The sequence below is a fragment of the Lissotriton helveticus genome, chromosome 8, assembly GCF_964261635.1.
Source record: "Lissotriton helveticus chromosome 8, aLisHel1.1, whole genome shotgun sequence".
Taxonomy (NCBI): domain Eukaryota; kingdom Metazoa; phylum Chordata; class Amphibia; order Caudata; family Salamandridae; genus Lissotriton; species Lissotriton helveticus.
Window position 1 is genome coordinate 50,775,133 of NC_136069.1, and position 25,721 is coordinate 50,800,853.

The window sequence follows — 25,721 nt, forward strand, 5'->3', positions numbered from 1 at the left end:
CAAGTAATTTAACATAGACTTTGCTTTCTGTCCTCATTCTAAACTTGCTTCCACATTTCTTGCCTTCAGGTTAGACTATGAATGTTTCCCATTTCATGCTTTTTTGTAATGTAAACTCTTGTCTGCATTACCTTCAACTTCCCCTTGAACACAGATGTCAGTAGTCAGATGACGTTGCTTACCTACTCAGGCCACATACGTCTGGGTAATATAGTGCTAGTCCATTCAGAGTTAAAAAAACGCTACCTAACCCGGATCCCAAAAATGCTATTTACCCATTGCACAAGTTAACTGCTGAATGATACAGGACTCCTTAAAACATATCTCTAACATATAAGGGTAAATATCCAGGTCATGCATCTAGTTTGTTGAATGGTTCAAATCAAAGTATGAAGACCACAGCTAGCAGCAGGCCGAAATAGCTCAGTTGGGAGAGCGTTAGACTGAAGATCTAAAGGTCCCTGTTTCAATCCCGGTTTTCGGCACAGTTGAGAGGTTCCTTGCTTTCAACAAAATAGGTCTTGAAATCTGCTGCAGTACTTTTTTCTCTATTCATCACATTTTTTCCAACTGATATACAACACAAGCAATTTAACATAGACTTTGCTTTCTGTCCTCCTAAACTTGCTTCCACATTTCTTGCCTTCAGGTTAGACTATGAATGTTTCCCATTTCATGCTTTTTTGTAAAGTAAACTCTTGTCTGCATTACCTTCAACTTCCCCTTGAACACAGATGTCAGTAGTCAGATGACATTGCTTACCTACTCAGGCCACATACGTCTGGGTAATATAGTGCTAGTCTATTCCGAGTTAAAAAAACGCTACCTAACCCGGATCCCAAAAACGCTATTTACCCATTGCACAAGTTAACTGCTGAATGATACAGGACTCCTTAAAACATATCTCTAACATATAAGGGTAAATATCCAGGTCATGCATCTAGTTTGTTGAATGGTTCAAATCAAAGTATGAAGACCACTGCTAGCAGCAGGCCGAAATAGCTCAGTTGGGAGAGCGTTAGACTGAAGATCTAAAGGTCCCTGGTTCAATCCCGGGTTCGGCACAGTTGAGAGGTTCCTTGCTTCTGACAAAAGAGGTCTTGGAATCTGCTACAGTACTTTTTTCTCTATTCATCAAATTTTTTCCAACTGATATACAACACAAGTAATTTAACATAGACTTTGCTTTCTGTCCTCATTCTAAACTTGCTTCCACATTTCTTGCCTTCAGGTTAGACTATGAATGTTTCCCATTTCATGCTTTTTTGTAAAGTAACCTCTTGTCTGCCTTACCTTCAACTTCCCCTTGAACACAGATGTCAGTAGTCAGATGACATTGCTTACCTACTCAGGCCAAATACGTCTGGGTAATATAGTGCTAGTCCATTCAGAGTTAAAAAAACGCTACCTAACCCGGATCCCAAAAACGCTATTTACCCATTTCACAAGTTAACTGCTGAATGATACAGGACTCCTTAAAACATATCTCTAACATATAAGGGTAAATATCCAGGTCATGCATCTAGTTTGTTGAATGGTTCAAATCAAAGTATGAAGACCTCAGCTAGCAGCAGGCCGAAATAGCTCAGTTGGGAGAGCGTTAGACTGAAGATCTAAAGGTCCCTGGTTCAATCCCGGGTTTCTGCACAGTTGAGAAGTTCCATGCTTCTAACAAAATAGGTCTTGGAATCAGCTGTAGTACTTTTTTCTCTATTCATAACATTTTTTTCCAACTGATATACAACACAAGCAATTTAACATAGACTTTGCTTTCTGTCCTCATTCTAAACTTGCTTCCACATTTCTTGCCTTCAGGTTAGACTATGAATGTTTCCCATTTCATGCTTTTTTGTAAAGTAAACTCTTGTCTGCATTACCTTCAACTTCCCCTTGAACACAGATGTCAGTAGTCAGATGACATTGCTTACCTACTCAGGCCACATACGTCTGGGTAATATAGTGCTAGTCCATTCAGAGTTAAAAAAACGCTACCTAACCCGGATCCCAAAACGCTATTTACCCATTGCACAAGTTAACTGCTGACTGATACAGGACTCCTTAAAACATATCTCTAACATTTAAGGGTAAATATCCAGGTCATGCATCTAGTTTGTTGAATGGTTCAAATCAAAGTATGAAGACCTCAGCTAGCAGCAGGCCGAAATAGCTCAGTTGGGAGAGCGTTAGACTGAAGATCTAAAGGTCCCTGGTTCAATCCCGGGTTTCGGCACAGTTGAGAGGTTCCTTGCTTCTAACAAAATAGGTCTTGGAATCAGCTGTAGTACTTTTTTCACTATTCATCAAATTTTTTCTAACTGATATACAACACAAGCAATTTAACATAGACTTTGCTTTGTGTCCTCCTTCTAAACTTGCTTCCACATTTCTTGCCTTCAGGTTAGACTATGAATGTTTCCCATTTCATGCTTTTTTGCTTTTTTGTAATGTAAACTCTTGTCTGCATTACCTTCAACTTCCCCTTGAACACAGATGTCAGTAGTCAGATGACGTTGCTTACCTACTCAGGCCACATACGTCTGGGTAATATAGTGCTAGTCCATTCAGAGTTAAAAAAACGCTACCTAACCCGGATCCCAAAAACGCTATTTACCCATTGCACAAGTTAACTGCTGAATGATACAGGACTCCTTAAAACACATCTCTAACATATAAGGGTAAATATCCAGGTCATGCATCTAGTTTGTTGAATGGTTCAAATCAAAGTATGAAGACCACAGATAGCAGCAGGCCGAAATAGCTCAGTTGGGAGAACGTTAGACTGAAGATCTGAAGGTCCCTGGTTCAATCCCGGGTTTTGGCACAGTTGAGAGGTTCCTTGCTTCTGACAAAAGAGGTCTTGGAATCTGCTGCAGTACTTTTTTCTCTATTCATCAAATTTTTTCCAACTGATATACAACACAAGTAATTTAACATAGACTTTGCTTTCTGTCCTCATTCTAAACTTGCTTCCACATTTCTTGCCTTCAGGTTAGACTATGAATGTTTCCCATTTCATGCTTTTTTGTAATGTAAACTCTTGTCTGCATTACCTTCAACTTCCCCTTGAACACAGATGTCAGTAGTCAGATGACGTTGCTTACCTACTCAGGCCACATACGTCTGGGTAATATAGTGCTAGTCCATTCAGAGTTAAAAAAACGCTACCTAACCCGGATCCCAAAAATGCTATTTACCCATTGCACAAGTTAACTGCTGAATGATACAGGACTCCTTAAAACATATCTCTAACATATAAGGGTAAATATCCAGGTCATGCATCTAGTTTGTTGAATGGTTCAAATCAAAGTATGAAGACCACAACTAGCAGCAGGCCGAAATAGCTCAGTTGGGAGAGCGTTAGACTGAAGATCTAAAGGTCCCTGTTTCAATCCCGGTTTTCGGCACAGTTGAGAGGTTCCTTGCTTTCAACAAAATAGGTCTTGAAATCTGCTGCAGTACTTTTTTCTCTATTCATCACATTTTTTCCAACTGATATACAACACAAGCAATTTAACATAGACTTTGCTTTCTGTCCTCCTAAACTTGCTTCCACATTTCTTGCCTTCAGGTTAGACTATGAATGTTTCCCATTTCATGCTTTTTTGTAAAGTAAACTCTTGTCTGCATTACCTTCAACTTCCCCTTGAACACAGATGTCAGTAGTCAGATGACATTGCTTACCTACTCAGGCCACATACGTCTGGGTAATATAGTGCTAGTCCATTCCGAGTTAAAAAAACGCTACCTAACCCGGATCCCAAAAACGCTATTTACCCATTGCACAAGTTAACTGCTGAATGATACAGGACTCCTTAAAACATATCTCTAACATATAAGGGTAAATATCCAGGTCATGCATCTAGTTTGGTGAATGGTTCAAATCAAAGTATGAAGACCACTGCTAGCAGCAGGCCGAAATAGCTCAGTTGGGAGAGCGTTAGACTGAAGATCTAAAGATCCCGGGTTTCGGCACAGTTGAGAGGTTCCTTGCTTCTGACAAAAGAGGTCTTGGAATCTGCTACAGTACTTTTTTCTCTATTCATCAAATTTTTTCCAACTGATATACAACACAAGTAATTTAACATAGACTTTGCTTTCTGTCCTCATTCTAAACTTGCTTCCACATTTCTTGCCTTCAGGTTAGACTATGAATGTTTCCCATTTCATGCTTTTTTGTAAAGTAACCTCTTGTCTGCCTTACCTTCAACTTCCCCTTGAACACAGATGTCAGTAGTCAGATGACATTGCTTACCTACTCAGGCCAAATACGTCTGGGTAATATAGTGCTAGTCCATTCAGAGTTAAAAAAACGCTACCTAACCCGGATCCCAAAAACGCTATTTACCCATTTCACAAGTTAACTGCTGAATGATACAGGACTCCTTAAAACATATCTCTAACATATAAGGGTAAATATCCAGGTCATGCATCTAGTTTGTTGAATGGTTCAAATCAAAGTATGAAGACCTCAGCTAGCAGCAGGCCGAAATAGCTCAGTTGGGAGAGCGTTAGACTGAAGATCTAAAGGTCCCTGCTTCAATCCCGGGTTTCTGCACAGTTGAGAAGTTCCATGCTTCTAACAAAATAGGTCTTGGAATCAGCTGTAGTACTTTTTTCTCTATTCATAACATTTTTTTCCAACTGATATACAACACAAGCAATTTAACATAGACTTTGCTTTCTGTCCTCATTCTAAACTTGCTTCCACATTTCTTGCCTTCAGGTTAGACTATGAATGTTTCCCATTTCATGCTTTTTTGTAAAGTAAACTCTTGTCTGCATTACCTTCAACTTCCCCTTGAACACAGATGTCAGTAGTCAGATGACATTGCTTACCTACTCAGGCCACATACGTCTGGGTAATATAGTGCTAGTCCATTCAGAGTTAAAAAAACGCTACCTAACCCGGATCCCAAAACGCTATTTACCCATTGCACAAGTTAACTGCTGACTGATACAGGACTCCTTAAAACATATCTCTAACATTTAAGGGTAAATATCCAGGTCATGCATCTAGTTTGTTGAATGGTTCAAATCAAAGTATGAAGACCTCAGCTAGCAGCAGGCCGAAATAGCTCAGTTGGGAGAGCGTTAGACTGAAGATCTAAAGGTCCCTGGTTCAATCCCGGGTTTCGGCACAGTTGAGAGGTTCCTTGCTTCTAACAAAATAGATCTTGGAATCAGCTGTAGTACTTTTTTCTCTATTCATCAAATTTCTTTCAACTGAAATAAAACACAAGCAATTTAACATAGACTTTGCTTTCTGTCCTCCTTCTAAACTTGCTTCCACATTTCTTGCCTTCAGGTTAGACTATGAATGTTTCCCATTTCATGCTTTTTTGTAATGTAAACTCTTGTCTGCATTACCTTCAACTTCCCCTTGAACACAGATGTCAGTAGTCAGATGACGTTGCTTACCTACTCAGGCCACATACGTCTGGGTAATATAGTACTAGTCCATTCAGAGTTAAAAAACACCCTACCTAACCCGGATCCCAAAAATGCTGTTTACTCATTGCACAAGTTAACTGCTGAATGATACAGGACTCCTTAAAACATATCTCTAACATATAAGGGTAAATATCCAGGTCATGCATCTAGTTTGTTGAATGGTTCAAATCAAAGTATGAAGACCACAGCTAGCAGCAGGCCGAAATAGCTCAGTTGGGAGAGCGTTAGACTGAAGATCTAAAGGTCCCTGGTTCAATCCCGGGTTTCGGCACAGTTGAGAGGTTCCTTGCTTCTAACAAAATAGGTCTTGGAATCAGCTGTAGTACTTTTTTATCTATTCATCAAATTTTTTCCAACTGATATACAACACAAGCAATTTAACATAGACTTTGCTTTCTGTCCTCCTTCTAAACTTGCTTCCACATTTCTTGCCTTCAGGTTAGACTATGAATGTTTCCCATTTCATGCTTTTTTGTAAAGTAACCTCTTGTCTGCCTTACCTTCAACTTCCCCTTGAACACAGATGTCAGTAGTCAGATGACATTGCTTACCTACTCAGGCCAAATACGTCTGGGTAATATAGTGCTAGTCCATTCAGAGTTAAAAAAACGCTACCTAACCCGGATCCCAAAAACGCTATTTACCCATTGCACAAGTTAACTGCTGAATGATACAGGACTCCTTAAAACATATCTCTAACATATAAGGGTAAATATCCAGGTCATGCATCTTGTTTGTTGAATGGTTCAAATCAAAGTATGAAGACCACATCTAGCAGCAGGCCGAAATAGCTCAGTTGGGAAAGCTTTAGACTGAAGATCTAAAGGTCCCTGGTTCAATTCCGGGGATTCGGCACAGTTGAGAGGTTCCTTGCGTCTAACAAAATAGGTCTTGGAATCAGCTGTAGTACTTTTTTCTCTATTCATCAAATTCTTTCTAACTGATATACAACACAAGCAATTTAACATAGACTTTGCTTTGTGTCCTGCTTCTAAACTTGCTTCCACATTTCTTGCCTTCAGGTTAGACTATGAATGTTTCCCATTTCATGCTTTTTTGTAATGTAAACTCTTGTCTGCATTACCTTCAACTTCCCCTTGAACACAGATGTCAGTAGTCAGATGACGTTGCTTACCTACTCAGGCCACATACGTCTGGGTAATATAGTGCTAGTCCATTCAGAGTTAAAAAAACGCTACCTAACCCGGATCCCAAAAATGCTATTTACCCATTGCACAAGTTAACTGCTGAATGATACAGGACTCCTTAAAACATATCTCTAACATATAAGGGTAAATATCCAGGTCATGCATCTAGTTTGTTGAATGGTTCAAATCAAAGTATGAAGACCACAGCTAGCAGCAGGCCGAAATAGCTCAGTTGGGAGAGCGTTAGACTGAAGATCTAAAGGTCCCTGTTTCAATCCCGGTTTTCGGCACAGTTGAGAGGTTCCTTGCTTTCAACAAAATAGGTCTTGAAATCTGCTGCAGTACTTTTTTCTCTATTCATCAAATTTTTTCCAACTGATATACAACACAAGCAATTTAACATAGACTTTGCTTTCTGTCCTCCTTCTAAACTTGCTTCCACATTTCTTGCCTTCAGGTTAGACTATGAATGTTTCCCATTTCATGCTTTTTTGTAAAGTAAACTCTTGTCTGCATTACCTTCAACTTCCCCTTGAACACAGATGTCAGTAGTCAGATGACATTGCTTACCTACTCAGGCCACATACGTCTGGGTAATATAGTGCTAGTCCATTCAGAGTTAAAAAAACGTTACCTAACCCGGATCCCAAAAACGCTATTTACCCATTGCACAAGTTAACTGCTGAATGATACAGGACTCCTTAAAACATATCTCTAACATATAAGGGTAAATATCCAGGTCATGCATCTAGTTTGTTGAATGGTTCAAATCAAAGTATGAAGACCACTGCTAGCAGCAGGCCGAAATAGCTCAGTTGGGAGAGCGTTAGACTGAAGATCTAAAGGTCCCTGGTTCAATCCCGAGTTTCGGCACATTTCAGAGGTTCCTTGCTTCTGACAAAAGAGGTCTTGGAATCTGCTACAGTACTTTTTCTCTATTCATCAAATTTTTTCCAACTGATATACAACACAAGTAATTTAACATAGACTTTGCTTTCTGTCCTCATTCTAAACTTGCTTCCACATTTCTTGCCTTCAGGTTAGACTATGAATGTTTCCCATTTCATGCTTTTTTGTAAAGTAACCTCTTGTCTGCCTTACCTTCAACTTCCCCTTGAACACAGATGTCAGTAGTCAGATGACATTGCTTACCTACTCAGGCCAAATACGTCTGGGTAATATAGTGCTAGTCCATTCAGAGTTAAAAAAACGCTACCTAACCCGGATCCCAAAAATGCTATTTACCCATTGCACAAGTTAACTGCTGAATGATACAGGACTCCTTAAAACATATCTCTAACATATAAGGGTAAATATCCAGGTCATGCATCTAGTTTGTTGAATGGTTCAAATCAAAGTATGAAGACCACAGCTAGCAGCAGGCCGAAATAGCTCAGTTGGGAGAGCGTTAGACTGAAGATCTAAAGGTCCCTGGTTCAATCCCGGGTTTCGGCACAGTTGAGAGGTTCCTTGCTTCTAACAAAATAGGTCTTGGAATCAGCTGTAGTACTTTTTTCTCTATTCATCAAATTCTTTCCAACTGATATACAACACAAGCAATTTAACATAGACTTTGCTTTGTGTCCTGCTTCTAAACTTGCTTCCACATTTCTTGCCTTCAGGTTAGACTATGAATGTTTCCCATTTCATGCTTTTTTGTAATGTAAACTCTTGTCTGCATTACCTTCAACTTCCCCTTGAACACAGATGTCAGTAGTCAGATGACGTTGCTTACCTAATCAGGCCACATACGTCTGGGTAATATAGTGCTAGTCCATTCAGAGTTAAAAAAACGATACCTAACCCGGATCCCAAAAATGCTATTTACCCATTGCACAAGTTAACTGCTGAATGATACAGGACTCCTTAAAACATATCTCTAACATATAAGGGTAAATATCCAGGTCATGCATCTAGTTTGTTGAATGGTTCAAATCAAAGTATGACGACCACAGCTAGCAGCAGGCCGAAATAGCTCAGTTGGGAGAGCGTTAGACTGAAGATCTAAAGGTCCCTGTTTCAATCCCGGTTTTCGGCACAGTTGAGAGGTTCCTTGCTTTCAACAAAATAGGTCTTGAAATCTGCTGCAGTACTTTTTTCTCTATTCATCAAATTTTTTCCAACTGATATACAACACAAGCAATTTAACATAGACTTTGCTTTCTGTCCTCCTTCTAAACTTGCTTCCACATTTCTTGCCTTCAGGTTAGACTATGAATGTTTCCCATTTCATGCTTTTTTGTAAAGTAAACTCTTGTCTGCATTACCTTCAACTTCCCCTTGAACACAGATGTCAGTAGTCAGATGACATTGCTTACCTACTCAGGCCACATACGTCTGGGTAATATAGTGCTAGTCCATTCAGAGTTAAAAAAACGTTACCTAACCCGGATCCCAAAAATGCTATTTACCCATTGCACAAGTTAACTGCTGAATGATACAGGACTCCTTAAAACATATCTCTAACATATAAGGGTAAATATCCAGGTCATGCATCTAGTTTGTTGAATGGTTCAAATCAAAGTATGAAGACCACTGCTAGCAGCAGGCCGAAATAGCTCAGTTGGGAGAGCGTTAGACTGAAGATCTAAAGGTCCCTGGTTCAATCCCGGGTTTCGGCACAGTTGAGAGGTTCCTTGCTTCTGACAAAAGAGGTCTTGGAATCTGCTGCAGTACTTTTTTCTCTATTCATCAAATTTTTTCCAACTGATATACAACACAAGTAATTTAACATAGACTTTGCTTTCTGTCCTCATTCTAAACTTGCTTCCACATTTCTTGCCTTCAGGTTAGACTATGAATGTTTCCCATTTCATGCTTTTTTGTAAAGTAACCTCTTGTCTGCCTTACCTTCAACTTCCCCTTGAACACAGATGTCAGTAGTCAGATGACATTGCTTACCTACTCAGGCCAAATACGTCTGGGTAATATAGTGCTAGTCCATTCAGAGTTAAAAAAACGCTACCTAACCCGGATCCCAAAAACGCTATTTACCCATTGCACAAGTTAACTGCTGAATGATACAGGACTCCTTAAAACATATCTCTAACATATAAGGGTAAATATCCAGGTCATGCATCTAGTTTGTTGAATGGTTCAAATCAAAGTATGAAGACCTCAGCTAGCAGCAGGCCGAAATAGCTCAGTTGGGAGAGCGTTAGACTGAAGATCTAAAGGTCCCTGGTTCAATCCCGGGTTTCGGCACAGTTGAGAGGTTCCTTGCTTCTAACAAAATAGGTCTTGGAATCAGCTGTAGTACTTTTTTCTCTATTCATCAAATTTCTTTCAACTGAAATAAAACACAAGCAATTTAACATAGACTTTGCTTTCTGTCCTCCTTCTAAACTTGCTTCCACATTTCTTGCCTTCAGGTTAGACTATGAATGTTTCCCATTTCATGCTTTTTGTAATGTAAACTCTTGTCTGCATTACCTTCAACTTCCCCTTGAACACAGATGTCAGTAGTCAGATGACGTTGCTTACTTACTCAGGCCACATACGTCTGGGTAATATAGTACTAGTCCATTCAGAGTTAAAAAAACGCTACCTAACCCGGATCCCAAAAATGCTATTTACCCATTGAACAAGTTAACTGCTGAATGATACAGGACTCCTTAAAACATATCTCTAACATATAAGGGTAAATATCCAGGTCATGCATCTTGTTTGTTGAATGGTTCAAATCAAAGTATGAAGACCACAGCTAGCAGCAGGCCGAAATAGCTCAGTTGGGAGAGCGTTAGACTGAAGATCTAAAGGTCCCTGTTTCAATCCCGGTTTTCGGCACAGTTGAGAGGTTCCTTGCTTTCAACAAAATAGGTCTTGAAATCTGCTGCAGTACTTTTTTCTCTATTCATCAAATTTTTTCCAACTGATATACAACACAAGCAATTTAACATAGACTTTGCTTTCTGTCCTCCTTCTAAACTTGCTTCCACATTTCTTGCCTTCAGGTTAGACTATGAATGTTTCCCATTTCATGCTTTTTTGTAATGTAAACTCTTGTCTGCATTACCTTCAACTTCCCCTTGAACACAGATGTCAGTAGTCAGATGACGTTGCTTACCTACTCAGGCCACATACGTCTGGGTAATATAGTGCTAGTCCATTCAGAGTTAAAAAAACGTTACCTTACCCGGATCCCAAAAACGCTATTTACCCATTGCACAAGTTAACTGCTGAATGATACAGGACTCCTTAAAACATATCTCTAACATATAAGGGTAAATATCCAGGTCATGCATCTAGTTTGTTGAATGGTTCAAATCAAAGTATGAAGACCTCAGCTAGCGGCAGGCCGAAATAGCTCAGTTGGGAGAGCGTTAGACTGAAGAGCTAAAGGTCTCTGGTTCAATCCCGGGCTTCGGCACAGTTGAGGGGTTCCTTGCTTCTAACAAAATAGGTCTTGGAATCAGCTGTAGTACTTTTTTCTCTATTCATCAAATTCTTTCCAACTGATATACAACACAAGCAATTTAACATAGACTTTGCTTTGTGTCCTCCTTCTAAACTTGCTTCCACATTTCTTGCCTTCAGGTTAGACTATGAATGTTTCCCATTTCATGCTTTTTTGTAATGTAAACTCTTGTCTGCCTTACCTTCAACTTCCCCTTGAACACAGATGTCAGTAGTCAGATGACGTTGCTTACCTACTCAGGCCACATACGTCTGGGTAATATAGTGCTAGTCCATTCAGAGTTAAAAAAACGCTACCTAACCCGGATCCCAAAACTCTATTTACCCATTGCACAAGTTAACTGCTGAATGATACAGGACTCCTTAAAACATATCTCTAACATATAAGGGTAAACATCCAGGTCATGCATCTAGTTTGTTGAATGGTTCAAATCAAAGTATGAAGACCACAGCTAGCAGCAGGCTGAAATAGCTCAGTTGGGAGAGCGTTAGACTGAAGATCTAAAGGTCCCTGGTTCAATCCTGGGTTTCGGCACAGTTGAGAGGTTCCTTGCTTCTAACAAAATAGGTCTTGGAATCAGCTGTGGTACTTTTTTCACTATTCATCAAATTTTTTCTAACTGATATACAACACAAGCAATTTAACATAGACTTTGCTTTGTGTCCTCCTTCTAACCTTGCTTCCACATTTCTTGCCTTCAGGTTAGACTATGAATGTTTCCCATTTCATGCTTTTTTGTAATGTAAACTCTTGTCTGCATTACCTTCAACTTCCCCTTGAACACAGATGTCAGTAGTCAGATGACATTGCTTACCTTCTCAGGCCACATACGTCTGTGTAATATAGTGCTAGTCCATTCAGAGTTAAAAAAACGTTACCTAACCCGGATCCCAAAAACGCTATTTACCCATTGCACAAGTTAACTGCTGAATTATACAGGACTCCTTAAAACATATCTCTAACATATAAGTGTAAATATCCAGGTCATGCATCTAGTTTGTTGAATGGTTCAAATCAAAGTATGAAGAACACAGCTAGCAGCAGGCCGAAATAGCTCAGTTGGGAGAGCGTTAGACTGAAGATCTAAAGGTCCCTGATTCAATCCCGGGTTTCGGCACAGTTGAGAGGTTCCTTGCTTCTGACAAAATAGGTCTCGGAATCAGCTGTAGTACTTTTTTCTCTATTCATCAAATTTTTTCCAACTGATATACAACACAAGCAATTTAACATAGACTTTGCTTCGTGTCCTCCTTCTAAACTTGCTTCCACATTTCTTGCCTTCAGGTTAGACTATGAATGTTTCCCATTTCATGCTTTTTTGTAATGTAAACTCTTGTCTGCATTACCTTCAACTTCCCCTTGAACACAGATGTCAGTAGTCAGATGACGTTGCTTACCTACTCAGGCCACATACGTCTGGGTAATATAGTGCTAGTCCATTCAGAGTTAAAAAAACGCTACCTAACCCGGATCCCAAAAACGCTATTTACCCATTGCACAAGTTAACTGCTGAATGATACAGGACTCCTTAAAACACATCTCTAACATATAAGGGTAAATATCCAGGTCATGCATCTAGTTTGTTGAATGGTTCAAATCAAAGTATGAAGACCACAGATATCAGCAGGCCGAAATAGCTCAGTTGGGAGAGCGTTAGTCTGAAGATCTGAAGGTCCCTGGTTCAATCCCGGGTTTCGGCACAGTTGAGAGGTTCCTTGCTTCTGACAAAAGAGGTCTTGGAATCTGCTGCAGTACTTTTTTCTCTATTCATCAAATTTTTTCCAACTGATATACAACACAAGTAATTTAACATAGACTTTGCTTTCTGTCCTCATTCTAAACTTGCTTCCACATTTCTTGCCTTCAGGTTAGACTATGAATGTTTCCCATTTCATGCTTTTTTGTAAAGTAACCTCTTGTCTGCATTACCTTCAACTTCCCCTTGAACACAGATGTCAGTAGTCAGATGACATTGCTTACCTACTCAGGCCACATACGTCTGGGTAATATAGTGCTAGTCCATTCAGAGTTAAAAAACGCTACCTAACCCGGATCCCAAAAACGCTATTTACCCATTGCACAAGTTAACTGCTGAATGATACAGGACTCCTTAAAACATATCTCTAACATTTAAGGGTAAATATCCAGGTCATGCATCTAGTTTGTTGAATGGTTCAAATCAAAGTATGAAGAACACAGCTAGCAGCAGGCCGAAATAGCTCAGTTGGGAGAGCGTTAGACTGAAGATCTAAAGGTCCCTGGTTCAATCCCGGGTTTCGGCACAGTTGAGAGGTTCCTTGCTTCTGACAAAATAGGTCTTGGAATCAGCTGTAGTACTTTTTTCTCTATTCATCAAATTTTTTCCAACTGATATACAACACAAGCAATTTAACATAGACTTTGCTTTGTGTCCTCCTTCTAAACTTGCTTCCACATTTCTTGCCTTCAGGTTAGACTATGAATGTTTCCCATTTCATGCTTTTTTGTAATGTAAACTCTTGTCTGCATTACCTTCAACTTCCCCTTGAACACAGATGTCAGTAGTCAGATGACGTTGCTTACCTACTCAGGCCACATACGTCTGGGTAATATAGTGCTAGTCCATTCAGAGTTAAAAAAACGCTACCTAACCCGGATCCCAAAAACGCTATTTACCCATTGCACAAGTTAACTGCTGAATGATACAGGACTCCTTAAAACACATCTCTAACATATAAGGGTAAATATCCAGGTCATGCATCTAGTTTGTTGAATGGTTCAAATCAAAGTATGAAGACCACAGATATCAGCAGGCCGAAATAGCTCAGTTGGGAGAGCGTTAGTCTGAAGATCTGAAGGTCCCTGGTTCAATCCCGGGTTTCGGCACAGTTGAGAGGCTCCTTGCTTCTGACAAAAGAGGTCTTGGAATCTGCTGCAGTACTTTTTTCTCTATTCATCAAATTTTTTCCAACTGATATACAACACAAGTAATTTAACATAGACTTTGCTTTCTGTCCTCATTCTAAACTTGCTTCCACATTTCTTGCCTTCAGGTTAGACTATGAATGTTTCCCATTTCATGCTTTTTTGTAAAGTAACCTCTTGTCTGCATTACCTTCAACTTCCCCTTGAACACAGATGTCAGTAGTCAGATGACATTGCTTACCTACTCAGGCCACATACGTCTGGGTAATATAGTGCTAGTCCATTCAGAGTTAAAAAAACGCTACCTAACCCGGATCCCAAAAACGCTATTTACCCATTGCACAAGTTAACTGCTGAATGATACAGGACTCCTTAAAACATATCTCTAACATATAAGGGTAAATATCCAGTTCATGCATCTAGTTTGTTGAATGGTTCAAATCAAAGTATGAAGACCACTGCTAGCAGCAGGCCGAAATAGCTTAGTTGGGAGAGCGTTAGACTGAAGATCTAAAGGTCCCTGGTTCAATCCCGGGTTTCGGCACAGTTGAGAGGTTCCTTGCTTCTGACAAAAGAGGTCTTGGAATCTGCTACAGTACTTTTTTCTCTATTCATCAAATTTTTTCCAACTGATATACAACACAAGTAATTTAACATAGACTTTGCTTTCTGTCCTCATTCTAAACTTGCTTCCACATTTCTTGCCTTCAGGTTAGACTATGAATGTTTCCCATTTCATGCTTTTTTGTAAAGTAACCTCTTGTCTGCCTTACCTTCAACTTCCCCTTGAACACAGATGTCAGTAGTCAGATGACATTGCTTACCTACTCAGGCCAAATATGTCTGGGTAATATAGTGCTAGTCCATTCAGAGTTAAAAAAACGCTACCTAACCCGGATCCCAAAAACGCTATTTACCCATTTCACAAGTTAACTGCTGAATGATACAGGACTCCTTAAAACATATCTCTAACATATAAGGGTAAATATCCAGGTCATGCATCTAGTTTGTTGAATGGTTCAAATCAAAGTATGAAGACCTCAGCTAGCAGCAGGCCGAAATAGCTCAGTTGGGAGAGCGTTAGACTGAAGATCTAAAGGTCCCTGGTTCAATCCCGGGTTTCGGCACAGTTGAGAGGTTCCTTGCTTCTGACAAAAGAGGTCTTGGAATCTGCTGCAGGACTTTTTTCTCTATTCATCAAATTTTTTCCAACTGATATACCACACAAGTAATTTAACATAGACTTTGCTTTCTGTCCTCATTCTAAACTTGCTTCCGCATTTCTTGCCTTCAGGTTAGACTATGAATGTTTCCCATTTCATGCTTTTTTGTAAAGTAACCTCTTGTCTGCCTTAACTTCAACTTCCCCTTGAACACAGATGTCAGTAGTCAGATGACATTGCTTACCTACTCAGGCCAAATACGTCTGGGTAATATAGTGCTAGTCCATTCAGAGTTAAAAAAACGCTACCTAACCCGGATCCCAAAAACGCTATTTACCCATTGCACAAGTTAACTGCTGAATGATACAGGACTCCTTAAAACATATCTCTAACATATAAGGCTAAATATCCAGGTCATGCATCTAGTTTGTTGAATGGTTCAAATCAAAGTATGAAGACCTCAGCTAGCAGCAGGCCGAAATAGCTCAGTTGTGAGAGCGTTAGACTGAAGATCTAAAGGTCCCGTTGTTCAATCCCGGGTTTCGGCACAGTTGAGAGGTTCCTTGCTTCTAACAAAATAGGTCTTGGAATCAGCTGTAGTACTTTTTTCTCTATTCATCAAATTTCTTTCAACTGAAATAAAACACAAGCAATTTAACATAGACTTTGCTTTCTGTCCTCCTTCTAAACTTGCTTCCACATTTCTTGCCTTCAGGTTAGACTATGAATGTTTCCCATTTCATGCTTTTTTGTAATGTAAACTCTTGTCTGCATTACCTTCAACTTCCCCTTGAACACAGATGTCAGTAGTCAGATGACGTTGCTTACCTACTCAGGCCACATACGTCTGGGGAATATAGTACTAGTCCATTCAGAGTTAAAAAAACGCTACCTAACCCGGATCCCAAAAATGCTATTTACTCATTGCACAAGTTAACTGCTGAATGATACAGGACTCCTTAAAACATATCTCTAACATATAAGGGTAAATATCCAGGTCATGCATCTAGTTTGTTGAATGGTTCAAATCAAAGTATGAAGACCACAGCTAGCAGCAGGCCGAAATAGCTCAGTTGGGAGAGCGTTAGACTGAAGATCTAAAGGTCCCTGGTTCAATCGCAGGTTTCGGCACAGTTGAGAGGTTCCTTGCTTCTAACAAAATAGGTCTTGGAATCAGCTGTAGTACTTTTTTATCTATTCATCAAATTTTTTCCAACTGATATACAACACAAGCAATTTAACATAGACTTTGCTTTCTGTCCTCCTTCTAAACTTGCTTCCACATTTCTTGCCTTCAGGTTAGACTATGAATGTTTCCCATTTCATGCTTTCTTGTAATGTAAACTCTTGTCTGCATTACCTTCAACTTCACCTTGAACACAGATGTCAGTAGTCAGATGACGTTGCTTACCTACTCAGGCCACATACGTCTGGGTAATATAGTGCTAGTCCATTCAGAGTTAAAAAAACGCTACCTAACCCGGATCCCAAAAATGCTATTTACCCATTGCACAAGTTAACTCCTGAATGATACAGGACTCCTTAAAACATATCTCTAACATATAAGGGTAAATATCCAGGTCATGCATCTAGTTTGTTGAATGGTTCAAATCAAAGTATGAATACCACAGCTAGCAGCAGGCCGAAATATCTCAGTTGGGAGAGCGTTAGACGGAAGATCTAAAGGTCCTTGTTTCAATCCCGGTTTTCGGCACAGTTGAGAGGTTCCTTGCTTTCAACAAAATAGGTCTTGAAATCTGCTGCAGTACTTTTTTCTCTATTCATCAAATTTTTTCGAACTGATATACAACACAAGCAATTTAACATAGACTTTGCTTTCTGTCCTCCTTCTAAACTTGCTTCCACATTTCTTGCCTTCAGGTTAGACTATGAATGTTTCCCATTTCATGCTTTTTTGTAAAGTAAACTCTTGTCTGCATTACCTTCAACTTCCCCTTGAACACAGATGTCAGTAGTCAGATGACATTGCTTACCTACTCAGGCCACATACGTCTGGGTAATATAGTGCTAGTCCATTCAGAGTTAAAAAAACGTTACCTAACCCGGATCCCAAAAACGCTATTTACCCATTGCACAAGTTAACTGCTGAATGATACAGGACTCCTTAAAACATATCTCTAACATATAAGGGTAAATATCCAGGTCAGGCATCTAGTTTGTTGAATGGTTCAAATGAAAGTATGAAGACCTCAGCTAGCGGCAGGCCGAAATAGCTCAGTTGGGAGAGCGTTAGAATGAAGAGCTAAAGGTCTCTGGTTCAATCCCGGGTTTCGGCACAGTTGAGAGGTTCCTTGCTTCTAACAAAATAGGTCTTGGAATCAGCTGTAGTACTTTTTTCTCTATTCATCAAATTCTTTCCAACTGATATACAACACAAGCAATTTAACATAGACTTTGCTTTGTGTCCTCCTTCTAAACTTGCTTCCACATTTCTTGCCTTCAGGTTAGACTATGAATGTTTCCCATTTCATGCTTTTTTGTAATGTAAACTCTTGTCTGCCTTACCTTCAACTTCCCCTTGAACACAGATGTCAGTAGTCAGATGACGTTGCTTACCTACTCAGGCCACATACGTCTGGGTAATATAGTGCTAGTCCATTCAAAGGTAAAAAAACGCTACCTAACCCGGATCCCAAAACTCTATTTACCCATTGCACAAGTTAACTGCTGAATGATACAGGACTCCTTAAAACATATCTCTAACATATAAGGGTAAACATCCAGGTCATGCATCTAGTTTGTTGAATGGTTCAAATCAAAGTATGAAGACCCCAGCTAGCAGCAGGCCGAAATAGCTCAGTTGGGAGAGCATTAGACTGAAGATCTAAAGGTCCCTGGTTCAATCCCGGGTTTCGGCACAGTTGAGAGGTTCCTTGCTTCTGACAAAATAGGTCTTGGAATCAGCTGTAGTACTTTTTTCTCTATTCATCAAATTTTTTCCAACTGATATACAACACAAGCAATTTAACATAGACTTTGCTTTGTGTCCTCCTTCTAAACTTGCTTCCACATTTCTTGCCTTCAGGTTAGACTATGAATGTTTCCCATTTCATGCTTTTTTGTAATGTAAACTCTTGTCTGCATTACCTTCAACTTCCCCTTGAACACAGATGTCAGAGGTCAGATGACGTTGCTTACCTACTCAGGCCACATACGTCTGGGTAATATAGTGCTAGTCCATTCAGAGTTAAAAAAACGCTACCTAACCCGGATCCCAAAAACGCTATTTACCCATTGCACAAGTTAACTGCTGAATGATACAGGACTCCTTAAAACACATCTCTAACATATAAGGGTAAATATCCAGGTCATGCATCTAGTTTGTTGAATGGTTCAAATCAAAGTATGAAGACCACAGCTAGCAGCAGGCTGAAATAGCTCAGTTGGGAGAGCGTTAGACTGAAGATCTAAAGGTCCCTGGTTCAATCCTGGGTTTCGGCACAGTTGAGAGGTTCCTTGCTTCTAACAAAATAGGTCTTGGAATCAGCTGTATTACTTTTTTCACTATTCATCAAATTTTTTCTAACTGATATACAACACAAGCAATTTAACATAGACTTTGCTTTGTGTCCTCCTTCTAACATTGCTTCCACATTTCTTGCCTTCAGGTTAGACTATGAATGTTTCCCATTTCATGCTTTTTTGTAATGTAAACTCTTGTCTGCATTACCTTCAACTTCCCCTTGAACACAGATGTCAGTAGTCAGATGACATTGCTTACCTTCTCAGGCCACATACGTCTGTGTAATATAGTGCTAGTCCATTCAGAGTTAAAAAAACGTTATCTAACCCGGATCCCAAAAACGCTATTTACCCATTGCACAAGTTAACTGCTGAATGATACAGGACTCCTTAAAACATATCTCTAACATATAAGTGTAAATATCCAGGTCATGCATCTGGTTTGTTGAATGGTTCAAATCAAAGTATGAAGAACACAGCTAGCAGCAGGCTGAAATAGCTCAGTTGGGAGAGCGTTAGACTGAAGATCTAAAGGTCCCTGGTTCAATCCCGGGTTTCGGCACAGTTGAGAGGTTCCTTGCTTCTGACAAAATAGGTCTTGGAATCAGCTGTAGTACTTTTTTCTCTATTCATCAAATTTTTTCCAACTGATATACAACACAAGCAATTTAACATAGACTTTGCTTTGTGTCCTCCTTCTAAACTTGCTTCCACATTTCTTGCCTTCAGGTTAGACTATGAATGTTTCCCATTTCATGCTTTTTTGTAATGTAAACTCTTGTCTGCATTACCTTCAACTTCCCCTTGAACACAGATGTCAGTAGTCAGATGACGTTGCTTACCTACTCAGGCCACATACGTCTGGGTAATATAGTGCTAGTCCATTCAGAGTTAAAAAAACGCTACCTAACCCGGATCCCAAAAACGCTATTTACCCATTGCACAAGTTAACTGCTGAATGATACAGGACTCCTTAAAACACATCTCTAACATATAAGGGTAAATATCCAGGTCATGCATCTAGTTTGTTGAATGGTTCAAATCAAAGTATGAAGACCACAGATATCAGCAGGCCGAATTAGCTCAGTTGGGAGAGCGTTAGTCTGAAGATCTGAAGGTCCCTGGTTCAATCCCGGGTTTTGGCACAGTTGAGAGGTTCCTTGCTTCTGACAAAAGAGGTCTTGGAGTCTGCTGCAGTACTTTTTTCTCTATTCATCAAATTTTTTCCAACTGATATACAACACAAGTAATTTAACATAGACTTTGCTTTCTGGCCTCATTCTAAACTTGCTTCCACATTTCTTGCCTTCAGGTTAGACTATGAATGTTTCCCATTTCATGCTTTTTTGTAAAGTAACCTCTTGTCTGCATTACCTTCAACTTCCCCTTGAACACAGATGTCAGTAGTCAGATGACATTGCTTACCTACTCAGGCCACATACGTCTGGGTAATATAGTGCTAGTCCATTCCGAGTTAAAAAAACGCTACCTAACCCGGATCCCAAAAACGCTATTTACCCATTGCACAAGTTAACTGCTGAATGATACAGGACTCCTTAAAACATATCTCTAACATATAAGGGTAAATATCCAGGTCATGCATCTAGTTTGTTGAATGGTTCAAATCAAAGTATGAAGACCACTGCTAGCAGCAGGCCGAAATAGCTCAGTTGGGAGAGCGTTAGACTGATGATCTAAAGGTCCCTGGTTCAATCCCGGGTTTCGGCACAGTTGAGAGGTTCCTTGCTTCTGACAAAAGAGGTCTTGGAATCTGCTACAGTACTTTTTTCTCTATTCATCAAATTTTTTCCAACTGATATACAACACAAGTAATTTAACATAGACTTTGCTTTCTGTCCTCATTCTAAACTTGCTTCCACATTTCTTGCCTTCAGGTTAGACTATGAATGTTTCCCATTTCATGCTTTTTTGTAAAGTAACCTCTTGTCTGCCTTACCTTCAACTTCCCCTTGAACACAGATGTCAGTAGTCAGATGACATTGCTTACCTACTCAGGCCAAATACGTCTGGGTAATATAGTGCTAGTCCATTCAGAGTTAAAAAAACGCCACCTAACCCGGATCCCAAAAAGGCTATTTACCCATTTCACAAGTTAACTGCTGAATGATACAGGACTCCTTAAAACATATCTCTAACATATAAGGGTAAATATCCAGGTCATGCATCTAGTTTGTTGAATGGTTCAAATCAAAGTATGAAGACCTCAGCTAGCAGCAGGCCGAAATAGCTCAGTTGGGAGAGCGTTAGACTGAAGATCTAAAGGTCCCTGGTTCAATCCCGGGTTTCGGCACAGTTGAGAGGTTCCTTGCTTCTGACAAAAGAGGTCTTGGAATCTGCTGCAGGACTTTTTTCTCTATTCATCAAATTTTTTCCAACTGATACACAACACAAGTAATTTAACATAGACTTTGCTTTCTGTCCTCATTCTAAACTTGCTTCCACATTTCTTGCCTTCAGGTTAGACTATGAATGTTTCCCATTTCATGCTTTTTTGTAAAGTAACCTCTTGTCTGCCTTACCTTCAACTTCCCCTTGAACACAGATGTCAGTAGTCAGATGACATTGCTTACCTACTCAGGCCAAATACGTCTGGGTAATATAGTGCTAGTCCATTCAGAGTTAAAAAAACGCCACCTAACCCGGATCCCAAAAACGCTATTTTCCCATTTCACAAGTTAAGTGCTGAATGATACAGGACTCCTTAAAACATATCTCTAACATATAAGGGTAAATATCCAGGTCATGCATCTAGTTTGTTGAATGGTTCAAATCAAAGTATGAAGACCACAGCTAGCAGCAGGCCGAAATAGCTCAGTTGGGAGAGCGTTAGACTGAAGATCTAAAGGTCCCTGGTTCAATCCCGGGTTTCGGCACAGTTGAGAGGTTCCTTGCTTCTAACAAAATAGGTCTTGGAATCAGCTGTAGTACTTTTTTATCTATTCATCAAATTTTTTCCAACTGATATACAACACAAGCAATTTAACATAGACTTTGCTTTCTGTCCTCCTTCTAAACTTGCTTCCACATTTCTTGCCTTCAGGTTAGACTATGAATGTTTCCCATTTCATGCTTTTTTGTAATGTAAACTCTTGTCTGCATTACCTTCAACTTCCCCTTGAACACAGATGTCAGTAGTCAGATGACGTTGCTTACCTACTCAGGCCACATACGTCTGGGTAATATAGTGCTAGTCCATTCAGAGTTAAAAAAACGCTACCTAACCCGGATCCCAAAAATGCTATTTACCCATTGCACAAGTTAACTCCTGAATGATACAGGACTCCTTAAAACATATCTCTAACATATAAGGGTAAATATCCAGGTCATGCATCTAGTTTGTTGAATGGTTCAAATCAAAGTATGAAGACCACAGCTAGCAGCAGGCCGAAATAGCTCAGTTGGGAGAGCGTTAGACTGAAGATCTAAAGGTCCCTGGTTCAATCGCGGGTTTCGGCACAGTTGAGAGGTTCCTTGCTTCTAACAAAATAGGTCTTGGAATCAGCTGTAGTACTTTTTTATCTATTCATCAAATTTTTTCCAACTGATATACAACACAAGCAATTTAACATAGACTTTGCTTTCTGTCCTCCTTCTAAACTTGCTTCCACATTTCTTGCCTTCAGGTTAGACTATGAATGTTTCCCATTTCATGCTTTTTTGTAATGTAAACTCTTGTCTGCATTACCTTCAACTTCCCCTTGAACACAGATGTCAGTAGTCAGATGACGTTGCTTACCTACTCAGGCCACATACGTCTGGGTAATATAGTGCTAGTCCATTCAGAGTTAAAAAAACGCTACCTAACCCGGATCCCAAAAATGCTATTTACCCATTGCACAAGTTAACTCCTGAATGATACAGGACTCCTTAAAACATATCTCTAACATATAAGGGTAAATATCCAGGTCATGCATCTAGTTTGTTGAATGGTTCAAATCAAAGTATGAATACCACAGCTAGCAGCAGGCCGAAATATCTCAGTTGGGAGAGCGTTAGACGGAAGATCTAAAGGTCCCTGTTTCAATCCCGGTTTTCGGCACAGTTGAGAGGTTCCTTGCTTTCAACAAAATAGGTCTTGAAATCTGCTGCAGTACTTTTTTCTCTATTCATCAAATTTTTTCGAACTGATATACAACACAAGCAATTTAACATAGACTTTGCTTTCTGTCCTCCTTCTAAACTTGCTTCCACATTTCTTGCCTTCAGGTTAGACTATGAATGTTTCCCATTTCATGCTTTTTTGTAAAGTAAACTCTTGTCTGCATTACCTTCAACTTCCCCTTGAACACAGATGTCAGTAGTCAGATGACATTGCTTACCTACTCAGGCCACATACGTCTGGGTAATATAGTGCTAGTCCATTCAGAGTTAAAAAAACGTTACCTAACCCGGATCCCAAAAACGCTATTTACCCATTGCACAAGTTAACTGCTGAATGATACAGGACTCCTTAAAACATATCTCTAACATATAAGGGTAAATATCCAGGTCATGCATCTAGTTTGTTGAATGGTTCAAATCAAAGTATGAAGACATCAGCTAGCGGCAGGCCGAAATAGCTCAGTTGGGAGAGCGTTAGACTGAAGAGCTAAAGGTCTCTGGTTCAATCCCGGGTTTCGGCACAGTTGAGAGGTTCCTTGCTTCTAACAAAATAGGTCTTGGAATCAGCTGTAGTACTTTTTTCTCTATTCATCAAATTCTTTCCAACTGATATACAACACAAGCAATTTAACATAGACTTTGCTTTGTGTCCTCCTTCTAAACTTGCTTCCACATTTCTTGCCTTCAGGTTAGACTATGAATGTTTCCCATTTCATGCTTTTTTGTAATGTAAACTCTTGTCTGCCTTACCTTCAACTTCCCCTTGAACACAGATGTCAGTAGTCAGATGACGTTGCTTACCTACTCAGGCCACATACGTCTGGGTAATATAGTGCTAGTCCATTCAGAGTTAAAAAAACGCTACCTAACCCGGATCCCAAAACTCTATTTACCCATTGCACAAGTTAACTGCTGGATGATACAGGACTCCTTAAAACATATCTCTAACATATAAGGGTAAACATCCAGGTCATGCATCTAGTTTGTTGAATGGTTCAAATCAAAGTATGAAGACCCCAGCTAGCAGCAGGCCGAAATAGCTCAGTTGGGAGAGCGTTAGACTGAAGATCTAAAGGTCCCTGGTTCAATCCCGGGTTTCGGCACAGTTGAGAGGTTCCTTGCTTCTGACAAAATAGGTCTTGGAATCAGCTGTAGTACTTTTTTCTCTATTCATCAAATTTTTTCCAACTGATATACAACACAAGCAATTTAACATAGACTTTGCTTTGTGTCCTCCTTCTAAACTTGCTTCCACATTTCTTGCCTTCAGGTTAGACTATGAATGTTTCCCATTTCATGCTTTTTTGTAATGTAAACTCTTGTCTGCATTACCTTCAACTTCCCCTTGAACACAGATGTCAGAGGTCAGATGACGTTGCTTACCTACTCAGGCCACATACGTCTGGGTAATATAGTGCTAGTCCATTCAGAGTTAAAAAAACGCTACCTAACCCGGATCCCAAAAACGCTATTTACCCATTGCACAAGTTAACTGCTGAATGATACAGGACTCCTTAAAACACATCTCTAACATATAAGGGTAAATATCCAGGTCATGCATCTAGTTTGTTGAATGGTTCAAATCAAAGTATGAAGACCACAGCTAGCAGCAGGCTGAAATAGCTTAGTTGGGAGAGCGTTAGACTGAAGATCTAAAGGTCCCTGGTTCAATCCTGGGTTTCGGCACAGTTGAGAGGTTCCTTGCTTCTAACAAAATAGGTCTTGGAATCAGCTGTAGTACTTTTTTCACTATTCATCAAATTTTTTCTAACTGATATACAACACAAGCAATTTAACATAGACTTTGCTTTGTGTCCTCCTTCTAACATTGCTTCCACATTTCTTGCCTTCAGGTTAGACTATGAATGTTTCCCATTTCATGCTTTTTTGTAATGTAAACTCTTGTCTGCATTACCTTCAACTTCCCCTTGAACACAGATGTCAGTAGTCAGATGACATTGCTTACCTTCTCAGGCCACATACGTCTGTGTAATATAGTGCTAGTCCATTCAGAGTTAAAAAAACGTTACCTAACCCGGATCCCAAAAACGCTATTTACCCATTGCACAAGTTAACTGCTGAATGATACAGGACTCCTTAAAACATATCTCTAACATATAAGTGTAAATATCCAGGTCATGCATCTGGTTTGTTGAATGGTTCAAATCAAAGTATGAAGAACACAGCTAGCAGCAGGCTGAAATAGCTCAGTTGGGAGAGCGTTAGACTGAAGATCTAAAGGTCCCTGGTTCAATCCTGGGTTTCGGCACAGTTGAGAGGTTCCTTGCTTCTGACAAAATAGGTCTTGGAATCAGCTGTAGTACTTTTTTCTCTATTCATCAAATTTTTTCCAACTGATATACAACACAAGCAATTTAACATAGACTTTGCTTTGTGTCCTCCTTCTAAACTTGCTTCCACATTTCTTGCCTTCAGGTTAGACTATGAATGTTTCCCATTTCATGCTTTTTTGTAATGTAAACTCTTGTCTGCATTACCTTCAACTTCCCCTTGAACACAGATGTCAGTAGTCAGATGACGTTGCTTACCTACTCAGGCCACATACGTCTGGGTAATATAGTGCTAGTCCATTCAGAGTTAAAAAAACGCTACCTAACCCGGATCCCAAAAACGCTATTTACCCATTGCACAAGTTAACTGCTGAATGATACAGGACTCCTTAAAACACATCTCTAACATATAAGGGTAAATATCCAGGTCATGCATCTAGTTTGTTGAATGGTTCAAATCAAAGTATGAAGACCACAGATATCAGCAGGCCGAATTAGCTCAGTTGGGAGAGCGGTAGTCTGAAGATCTGAAGGTCCCTGGTTCAATCCCGGGTTTCGGCACAGTTGAGAGGTTCCTTGCTTCTGACAAAAGAGGTCTTGGAGTCTGCTGCAGTACTTTTTTCTCTATTCATCAAATTTTTTCCAACTGATATACAACACAAGTAATTTAACATAGACTTTGCTTTGTGTCCTCCTTCTAAACTTGCTTCCACATTTCTTGCCTTCAGGTTAGACTATGAAT

At 39.7% G+C, this 25,721-nt stretch overlaps 15 non-coding genes across 15 annotated transcripts; all 15 read left to right on the top strand.

Moving 5' to 3' along the window:
* Positions 1 to 2,157: 2,157 nt before the first annotated feature.
* TRNAF-GAA (transfer RNA phenylalanine (anticodon GAA)) lies at positions 2,158 to 2,230 on the top strand. Its single transcript has one exon. It is a non-coding gene; the product is annotated as a tRNA-Phe (tRNA).
* A 2,835-nt stretch (positions 2,231 to 5,065) lies between these two features.
* On the top strand, positions 5,066 to 5,138 carry TRNAF-GAA (transfer RNA phenylalanine (anticodon GAA)). Its single transcript has one exon. It is a non-coding gene; the product is annotated as a tRNA-Phe (tRNA).
* A 511-nt stretch (positions 5,139 to 5,649) lies between these two features.
* TRNAF-GAA (transfer RNA phenylalanine (anticodon GAA)) lies at positions 5,650 to 5,722 on the top strand. Its single transcript has one exon. It is a non-coding gene; the product is annotated as a tRNA-Phe (tRNA).
* Positions 5,723 to 7,981: 2,259 nt separating this feature from the next.
* TRNAF-GAA (transfer RNA phenylalanine (anticodon GAA)) lies at positions 7,982 to 8,054 on the top strand. The gene has a single exon. It is a non-coding gene; the product is annotated as a tRNA-Phe (tRNA).
* Positions 8,055 to 9,147: 1,093 nt separating this feature from the next.
* On the top strand, positions 9,148 to 9,220 carry TRNAF-GAA (transfer RNA phenylalanine (anticodon GAA)). The gene has a single exon. It is a non-coding gene; the product is annotated as a tRNA-Phe (tRNA).
* A 510-nt stretch (positions 9,221 to 9,730) lies between these two features.
* On the top strand, positions 9,731 to 9,803 carry TRNAF-GAA (transfer RNA phenylalanine (anticodon GAA)). Its single transcript has one exon. It is a non-coding gene; the product is annotated as a tRNA-Phe (tRNA).
* Positions 9,804 to 13,225: 3,422 nt separating this feature from the next.
* TRNAF-GAA (transfer RNA phenylalanine (anticodon GAA)) lies at positions 13,226 to 13,298 on the top strand. Its single transcript has one exon. It is a non-coding gene; the product is annotated as a tRNA-Phe (tRNA).
* Positions 13,299 to 14,391: 1,093 nt separating this feature from the next.
* Positions 14,392 to 14,464, top strand: TRNAF-GAA (transfer RNA phenylalanine (anticodon GAA)). The gene has a single exon. It is a non-coding gene; the product is annotated as a tRNA-Phe (tRNA).
* A 510-nt stretch (positions 14,465 to 14,974) lies between these two features.
* TRNAF-GAA (transfer RNA phenylalanine (anticodon GAA)) lies at positions 14,975 to 15,047 on the top strand. The gene has a single exon. It is a non-coding gene; the product is annotated as a tRNA-Phe (tRNA).
* A 2,842-nt stretch (positions 15,048 to 17,889) lies between these two features.
* On the top strand, positions 17,890 to 17,962 carry TRNAF-GAA (transfer RNA phenylalanine (anticodon GAA)). The gene has a single exon. It is a non-coding gene; the product is annotated as a tRNA-Phe (tRNA).
* A 1,093-nt stretch (positions 17,963 to 19,055) lies between these two features.
* TRNAF-GAA (transfer RNA phenylalanine (anticodon GAA)) lies at positions 19,056 to 19,128 on the top strand. Its single transcript has one exon. It is a non-coding gene; the product is annotated as a tRNA-Phe (tRNA).
* Positions 19,129 to 20,221: 1,093 nt separating this feature from the next.
* On the top strand, positions 20,222 to 20,294 carry TRNAI-GAU (transfer RNA isoleucine (anticodon GAU)). The gene has a single exon. It is a non-coding gene; the product is annotated as a tRNA-Ile (tRNA).
* A 510-nt stretch (positions 20,295 to 20,804) lies between these two features.
* TRNAF-GAA (transfer RNA phenylalanine (anticodon GAA)) lies at positions 20,805 to 20,877 on the top strand. Its single transcript has one exon. It is a non-coding gene; the product is annotated as a tRNA-Phe (tRNA).
* Positions 20,878 to 21,387: 510 nt separating this feature from the next.
* TRNAF-GAA (transfer RNA phenylalanine (anticodon GAA)) lies at positions 21,388 to 21,460 on the top strand. Its single transcript has one exon. It is a non-coding gene; the product is annotated as a tRNA-Phe (tRNA).
* A 2,258-nt stretch (positions 21,461 to 23,718) lies between these two features.
* Positions 23,719 to 23,791, top strand: TRNAF-GAA (transfer RNA phenylalanine (anticodon GAA)). The gene has a single exon. It is a non-coding gene; the product is annotated as a tRNA-Phe (tRNA).
* Positions 23,792 to 25,721: the final 1,930 nt, after the last annotated feature.